This window comes from Carcharodon carcharias, chromosome 2 (assembly GCF_017639515.1).
Source record: "Carcharodon carcharias isolate sCarCar2 chromosome 2, sCarCar2.pri, whole genome shotgun sequence".
Classification (NCBI taxonomy): Eukaryota; Metazoa; Chordata; class Chondrichthyes; order Lamniformes; family Lamnidae; genus Carcharodon; species Carcharodon carcharias.
In genome coordinates this window covers 232,744,772-232,753,815 of record NC_054468.1, presented here as the reverse complement: position 1 = coordinate 232,753,815, position 9,044 = coordinate 232,744,772, and positions in this window count along the sequence as shown.

The window sequence follows — 9,044 nt, the reverse complement described above, 5'->3', positions numbered from 1 at the left end:
TTGCTGAAGGAAAAAACAAGGAATGGTCTTGGCACTTTCGTTACCACACAAAAGCAAAGTAAGATGCAAAGTGTTTTTTGAGTTGGAGCCTGAGCATTTGAACACGGATCACAGTTAGGAAATGCTACTAGATTTTATGGATTAGATCTATCAGAAGGATGACTTATTAAGCGTTTATGAAGCGTGGTCAGATTTTGACAAATTTAGAAAGTTGGAGGACAGTTCCATAGAAGATAACATAATGGGATTCAGTAGGCTATATGTAAGATTGCAAAAATTCTACCTGGAAATTCCCCAGTCAGTGTTGGCATTTAAGTTACTAGACTGTGCAAAAGTATCGAATATGGACAAGACTTCTGATGGGAGTTAAGTTTGCAGAAAGACGCACACTGCTGGAACAGGAGTCAGAAGCTCTAAAAAAATTCCTTGGAAAACATTCCTTTCCAGCAGCATTCATGGTGCAAATGAGCCATTCGGTGGTAAGACAGAAAATGGATTATACAATGTTAATGGGATGGCAAGATCGTTTAGAAACAGGACGCAGGCATCAGTGTGAAAGGAGATTTCTAACTACAAATAATGAGGACAGAAACACCTTTGACAATTATGGCAGGAGAAAAGAATTGGGGAATTACAACAAAAGGGTGAACCCCAGAAATGCCCAAGGTGTGGTCAATCGGTGTTTTAGATATGATTCAAAATACCATTATGCAATGAACTGTCCTGAACGATATAATAAGGTGTTCAAAATTAAACATGAGATTGAAGACTTATAAGAAGAAGATGGAGATATTGACCAAAGAGAGGACATTGTATTAGTTACAAGAAGTTTCAGCCCAGTGATGAATGTCTTGGTGGCAGAGTCCTTCCAGTGTACAGTGCTAGGTAGCAAATGCACATCTACTGTGTGTGGAATGGACTGGTTAAAATGCCACCTGGATTCCGTAAATGACAAGGATCGGAATATTGTTAAAGAATGTGAGAGTTCCACCAGCTTCACATTTGGAGATGATAATACCCTGGAATCTTTAAAAAGGGTAGTGATTCCCTGTAAGATAGCTGGAGTCAATCATTTCATCAGCACAGGCGTAGTGTCTAGCGAAATACCGTTACTATTGGGCAGACCACTGATGAAGAAAACGCAAATGAAGTTTGGCATGGAGAACGACAAGGCCATTTGATGTGGAAAACCTGTGGCTTTGCAACTTACACAATCTGGACCCGACTGTATCCCTTTAATGAAACCTAACTTTTCTATAAAGGAGGTTAAAGAAGTGTTATTAGTGTTAGGGATAGGAATTTAGAAAACAAACAGCTAATTGTGTTAAAAGTGCATCGGCAGTTTGCCCACCCTTCTTCGTAAAGATTAAAAATTTTGTTAAGGGGTGGAGAGTAAACTAAACTTATAGAGGAGATAAGTGATGTGATATACGTAAGAAGTACAGAAGGACACTGTCACGGCCGATAGTGAGTCTACCATGAGTGAGGGATTTCGATGAATTTGTGGCGATGGATTTAAAGGTGGGATAAAGAAAAGAACATTTTTAGTTTACGTTTCATAGATTTGGCCACAAGGTTTAACCAGTTGACAATCATACACAGTAAAGAAAAGAAAATAACTGTGGATCAGATAATGGAAAAGTGGATAGGGACCGGTTTGGGACCACTGACAAAATCCCTCATTGATAACGGGGTGGGGGGGGTGGAGTTTGCTAACGATGAGTTTCGGGAAATGTACAAAGACATGAATATAATAGTTATGAATACAGCAGCTGAAAGCCCCTTTAGTAGCAGAGTGTGTGAAAGGAATCACACAGCGATAAATGAGATGCTTCGTAAAATATTGGCAGATAGACCAAGCTGTAAATTAACATCAGGTCTAGCATGGGCTGTCCATGCCAAGAATTCACTGCAGATGATTGGGGGCTAAAGTCCATATCAGTTGGTTTTTGGTAGAACACCAAAAAATTTCTCCAGTCCTGAGTGATTATCCCCCAGCTTGGGAGGGAACTACAATTAGCTCCACCATTTCTGAGCATTTAAACGAACTACACACGATGTAGAAGAGCGTTCCTTAAAGCCAAAGTTTCAGAGAATCCGGTGAGCTCTAAGGCATAATATACGATCATCGGAAACTATTTTAAACCAGGTAGACATGGTATATTATAAAAGTGTAGGGCTTATTGAGTAGAAAGGCCAGGGAAAGGTTATAGGTAAAGATGGTAAAACAGTCTTTTTACAGCATGGGAATCAGACTGTACGGATACACTCATCGCGGTTAGCTGGCATGGACTGCAAATTTGCTGGTCTGGAAAGGGTTGTAGGCTGGGATGAGGAACCAAGTATTTCTCATACCCATATTATTGTGAGGACCAGGTGGCTGAAGTTGACAGAGCATCTGAAGATAGGCACAGTAATTCGGACAAGCGAGATGAGGCGATTTGCCCCAGAGGACAACTAAAGCTGGCACTAAAGTTACATTCTTGCTAGAAGGGGCCAGCCAATGGATGGATGCGATGATTGTAGGCAGAGCAGGGAAGGCCACTGGAAAATATAAAAACTAGTCAAATGTATAAGAGAAAGGACAGGAGTTTAGGCCCTCGGATTGGAAATATGAAGTACAAAAATGGAAGGCATGGAAACATAGCGCCAGTATGGACTGGGAGTGGGTCTGGGAGTGAACATGCCTCTAGGAAGAGATCACAAATGATTAAAAGAACATCTACAAATAGGAGAGGGAGATCAAACAGTAACAGTCCAGAGCATGATAGAATGCAGGATAGAGGACATAGCTTCCTAAGGTCAAGGAATATGGCACAGACTGATAATGCTACAAAGAACACTAGCCCATGTGATCGAGAAGTCTTAGTAGCTTCAAACAAATTAGATGATAAATTAATAAAAGATGCCAAACAGCAAGAACTACATCGTTGGAAAGAATTTGGGGTATACATAGAGTTGCCAGATAGGGACAACCAGCTCTGTCTCAGATGGAAATGCATGGAAAAGGTGCTTCCTGATGGGACGTATAAAGCTAAAGCCAGGCTAGTGGCACGAGGGTTTGAAGAAAAATTGGGTGACCAGGAATGTAAGAGTAGATTCACCTGTGGCAGGAAGAGTTATTCTGAAGATCTTCTTGGCTCTGTTAACTGCAAATCCTTGGGAAAGCAAGTTAATTACTCTGGGTGAGGGTCTTCAAAGTCCATCACCAAGAGTGGCTCAGTAGCACCACTACTGACCGAGCTGGCCGAGTCCTAAAGGACATAGGTGCTAGACTGGGTCTGTGGCAGGTGGTGAGGGAACTAACAAGAGGGAAAAACATACCCGACCTCATCCTCAACAACCTGCCTGCTGTAGATGCATCTGCCCATGACAGTATCGGTAGGATTGACCACCGCACAGTCGTTGTGGAGACGAAGACCCGCCTTCATATTGAGGGTACCCTCCATCATGCTGTTTGGCATTACCTCCGTGCTAAATATGATACATTTCGAACAGATCTAGCGACTTAAGGCTGGGCATCGTGAGGCACTGTGGGCCATCAGCAGCAGCAGAATTGTACTCGAGCACAATCTGTAACCTCATTGCCCAGCATATCCCCCACTCTACCATTACCATCAAGCCAGGGGATCAACCCTGGTTCAATGAAGAGTGCAGGAGGGCATGCCAGGAGCAGCACCAGGCATAACTGAAAATTAGGTGTCAACCTGGTGAAGCTATAAGACAGGACTACTTGCATGCCAAACAGCATACACAGCAAGTGATAGACAAAGCTAAGCAATCCCACAACCAATGGATCATATCTAAGCTCTGCAGTCCTGCCACATCCAATTGTGAATGGTGGTAGACAATTAAGCAACTCACTGGAGGAGGAGGCTCCACAAATATCCCCATCCTTAATGATGGAGGACCCAGCATATCAGTGCAAAAGATAAGGCTGAAGCATTCGCAACAACCTTCAGCTAGAAGTGCCGAGTGGATGATCCATTCTTATCCACCTCTGGAGGTTCCCAGAATCACAGGTGCCAGTCTTCAGTCAATTCGATTCACTCCATGTGATATCTAGAAATGGCTGAAGGCACTGGATACCGCAAAAACTATGGGTCCTGACAATATTCCGGCAATAGTACTGAAGTCTTGTGCCCCAGAACTTGCTGTGCCCCTAGCCAAGCTGTTCCAGTACAGCTGCAACACTGGTATCTACCTAGCTATGTGGAAAATTGCCCAGGTATACCTTGTACACAAAAAACAGGACAAATCCAACCTGGCCAATTACCACCCCATCAGTCTACTCTCGATCATCAGTAAAGTAATGGAAGGGATCATCAACAGTGCTATCAAGTGGCACTTGCTTAGCAATAACCTGCTCACTGACACCCAGTTTGGGCTCTGCCAGGGCCACTCAGCTCCTGACCTCATTGCAACTTTGGTTCAAACATGGAAAAAACAGCTGAACTTCTGAGGTGAGGTGAGAGTGATTGCCCTTAACATCAAAGCAGCATTTGACCGAGTGTAGCCTCAAGGAGCCCTAGCAAAACTGGAGTCAAGGGGAATCAGGGGGAAAACTCGCAGCTGGTTGGAGTCAAAGCTAGTACAAAGGAAGATGGTTGTGGTTCTTGGAGGTCAGTCATCTCAGCTCCAGGACCTCACTGCAGCAGGAGCTCAGGGTAGTGACCTAGGCCCAACCATCTTCAGCTGCTTTATCAATGACCTTGCTTCCATCATAAGGTCAGAGTGTGGATGGTCGCTGATGATTGCACAATGTTCAGCATTATTCGCGACTCCTCAGACACTGAAGCAGTCCATGTCCAAATGCAGCAAGACCTGGACAATATCCAGGCTTGGGCTGACAAGTGGGAAGTAACATTCACACCACACAAGTGTCAGGCTATCTCCAACAGTAGAGAATCCTACCATCATCCCTTGATGTTAAATGGCATTACCATCACTGAATCCCCACTATCAACATCCTAGAGGTTACCATTGACCAGAAACTGAACTGGATTAGCCATATAAGCCATGTGGCTACAAGGGCAGGTCAGAGGCTAGGAATCGTGCGGCGAGTAACTCACCTCCTGACTCCCAAAGCCTGTCCGCTATCTACAAAGCACAAGTCAGGAGTGTGATGGAATACTCCCCACTTGCCTGGAAGAGTACAGCTCCGACAACACTGAAGAAGCTTGACACCGTCCAGGACAAAGCATCCCGCTTGATTGGCACCATATCCACAAACATTCACTCCCTCCACCACCATTGCACGGTAGCAGTAGTGTGTACCATCTACAAGATGCGCTGCAGAAATTCACCAAGGCTCATTACACAGCACCTTCCAAACCCACAACCACTACCACCTACAAGGACAAGGGCATCAGATAGATGGGAACACCAACACTTGGAGGTTCCCCTCCAAGTAACTCACCATCCTGACATGGAAATATATCGCCGTTCCTTCACTGTTGCTGGGTCAAAATTCTGGAACTCCCTACCTAACAGCACTGTGGGAATACCACATGGACTACAGTGGTTCAAGAAAGCAGCTGACCGCTATCTTCTCAAGGGCAATTAGGGATGGGCAATAAATGCTGGCCCAGCCAGTGAAGACCACATCCCATGAATGAATAAAAAAAATTGATATTAAAGCTGCTTTTTTGCAGGGACGCCAACTTCAAAGGAAAGTTTTTCTCTGCCCACTGAAAGAGGTGCCAAATGCAGAAGGGGCATACTGGAAGCTAAATAAATGCATATATGGTTTAAGTGACACCTCCAGAGTTTGATATTTCTCAAGGAGGACAATTTTGTTAAAATTGGGCTGCATTCAGTTGGAAGCAGACCCGGAAATGGTTTATTGGAACCATGGAGGGAAACTTGCAAACATCTTTATGATGCACAGAGTCGATTTTTTTGTGTGGCGGCGGTAGCAATTTTGAAACGGTTGTCATTAATGGGCTCAGAACAGAGTTTAAAACTGTAAGTCAGGCTTCTGGTGCATTTAAATATATTGGATTGGAAATCAGGCTGAGCGGATCACACGTCCTTTTACATCAGCAAACCTCCTTAGAGAACGTCAGCACCATTTCAATTAGTCGTGGTAGGGCCTCCCAGAAAGATACAGCGGCTTCTGATACAGATAAGTAGGAACTCAGAAGTCTAATTGGGCAACTCAATTGGCTAGGCGAACAAAAAAGGCCGGACATCAGTTTTGAAGTTTTGGAATTGGGCACTAAAATGAATGATCCCAAGGTTGAAGGAATCATTTGAACAAACAAAACATTGTCAAAATTAAAAATGGAGAAGTGTGTTTTGAAATTCCCATCTCTGGGTGACCTTCAAAAAAGGAAACTGATTGTGTTTAGTGATGCGGCTTATGCAAATCTATGTGATGGATTTTCAAGTGTGGGAGGGAAAAGATAAATGTTGTCCTTTGGCATGGGAAGCAAAAATTACAAGGAGTTGTAAAAAGCACGTTGGCAGTGGAGACTCTCGCTTTTGTTGAGGGGGTAGATAAGGCATTCTTTATGTCAATGATGCTGGTAGAAATTTTAAATGGAAAAGGGTATTGAGGAACAGTACATAATGAATGTCTTATAGATAATAAGTCACTTTGGGAAAATGTTCACTCTACAAAGTGCGTCAACGATAAGATTGCAAATTGACGCTGCAAGCTTAAAACAGTTGTTCGAGAATAAGGAGATTGCCAAGATCAGATGGATTAAATGCAGCTACTAATTGTCTGACTGCTTCACTAAAAGAGGAGTGAGTTCCAAGAAGTTACTGGAGATCCTCAGAGAGGGACGTCTTTTCCTTTGAGAAGACAGAAAATGAGCATTCTTTATGTGGACATTTCTGTACAGGTGTTTTTTCTAAGAAGGTGGATTTATTGAATGGAAAAATATATTGATGTTTGTGTTATGGAAAGGAAGATCTATCTTTATTTATTTGATATATATACTTAAGGGTTACTCTGATCTTAAGAAGGGAGGAATCTGTTGGGGAAGGAAACAGTTAACTTCCAAGAAGTTCAATAGTTAATTATCAGTTAACTAGCTATGAACCCATTTGAATGTATAAAAGAGAAAACAGGTGTGATAAGTGCTCTGCAGAGTTTTATGGACCTAAATTAAAACTCTATTGGAAGAAGCCAGTCTTAGATTTTATCTTTATTTCAAGCAGACATTGTGACTTCATCACTGCCCATCATTTTTCAAAGGGCTCCCAAGTCAACCTGACTTGGTGAAAATCCAGGCCTGAGCTATACAAAGAGATATTAGAATAGGTAATCAACAACTTTGTCAAAAGGGTAAGTGTCTTAAATGAGGAGAGAGAGGGAGAGAGTCTAAGAGGTTTAGAGAGTTGTTGTGATCTGGAGTGCATGGCCTGAAAGGGTGATGGAACCAGATTCAATAGTAACTTTCAAATGAAATTGAGTTCATCGTTGAAAGGGAAACATTTATAAGAGTGTTGGGAATGAGGAAGTGAGTAGAACTAATTGGATAGCACTTTCAAAGAGCTGGCACAGTTTTCATGGTCTGAATGGCCTTTCTGTGCTGTAAGATTCTATGATTTCACTTCATTATATTTCCCACTGTATAATACACTATTGGACTAGTTTGCATTCATATCATTTGGGTTTCTAGTTATCCAGGGAGCAGCTTTAACATCACAATCTCTGCTTCATCCTTAATGTAGAATTGAAAATATCATTGGGCCCATTAAACCCAAGCATCATAGACAATTTACACTATATTGACACTATCCCACTAATTTAATATCTTGTGGGAAGTGAGTAACCACAAGTGAATCCATTCTGGAAGAGAAAAGGGGCCATTTTGCCCTGAACTCTAATGACTAAATGCAAGCTATCGGAAATCAATCTAATTTTGCAGTCCAGATTAATGAGCTTTGATGGGATGCACTTAATGGAAGACAAAATATCTGATCTGCCACAGTTCTCACATTATTGACTTTAATTGATTTTATTTTTTTACTACTTCCCTTTTATTAATTAAATTCTTTAAAAATTGCATTCATATACCTAGTCTATTAAAGGCACTTTTACATTCCTACTTTATGAAGCCGTTTGTACATTTTGTGTTTGCGTTGTCTGACAGGGCAGTGGAAGCAGATTCAACAATAACTTGCAAAAGGAAATTGAATATCAACTTAAAGGGGAAATTTTCAGGGCTATGGGAAAAGAACAGGGCAATGGACTGATTGGCTAGCTCTTTCAAAGGGTCAGCACAGGCACGATGGGCCGAATGGTCGCCTTGTGATTCTGTGGGGTTTTTTTAAGCTCATGATACAGCCAGGTGGACCTGTACTGATGACCTACTATTGCACTGTTGCTAAAATGGGACAGGTGTAGAGGTAAAAGCAAAACACTGCGGATTCTGGAAATCTGAAACAAAATAAGAAACATGTCTGTGGAGAGAGAAACAATTAACATTTTGAGTCCATATGAGGGGCAGAGGTAAATTGACTGGTCAGTTTTGCTGCATTTTAAACCTGATAGCCAGCTGTCTCATTATTAAAGGGGTTGATTAAATGGAAATCATGACATTTCACAGGAGCCTGGTTCACAAGTCTAACATTAAGTGCACAAATTAAAATTGTTCCACCATTCACACTTGTGCAAGGTTTGACAATGTTATTGTTGTTCTACCCTCTCTGCTTGTCTCTTCCCACACCAGGCAGAATTAAACATGTATCACTTCTCTATATCGCCGCTTTCAGCTTTCTAAGTATAGGATTGTGTTCCACTTGATGAAACCTCTTTCCCTAATGAAAACAAATGACCTTTGTCAGTCCATCCCATAGTTGAAAGGAAGAGCCTGCCTTTGTTCGGTACCTCATCAGCTCCTCAAGATGCCTCCAAGCACTTTCCAGTCAACGGGTTACTTTCACAAGTGGTTTCATTGTAATGTAAAAAAAAACCCTGGGTACTGGGATCTTCCTTGTCACTGTAACTGAAATATTTCCAACATAAAAGTATCCTTTCAAAAGGAGGGTGCTCAGAACCACAGGGCAATGTCACCTTATCGCTCAAT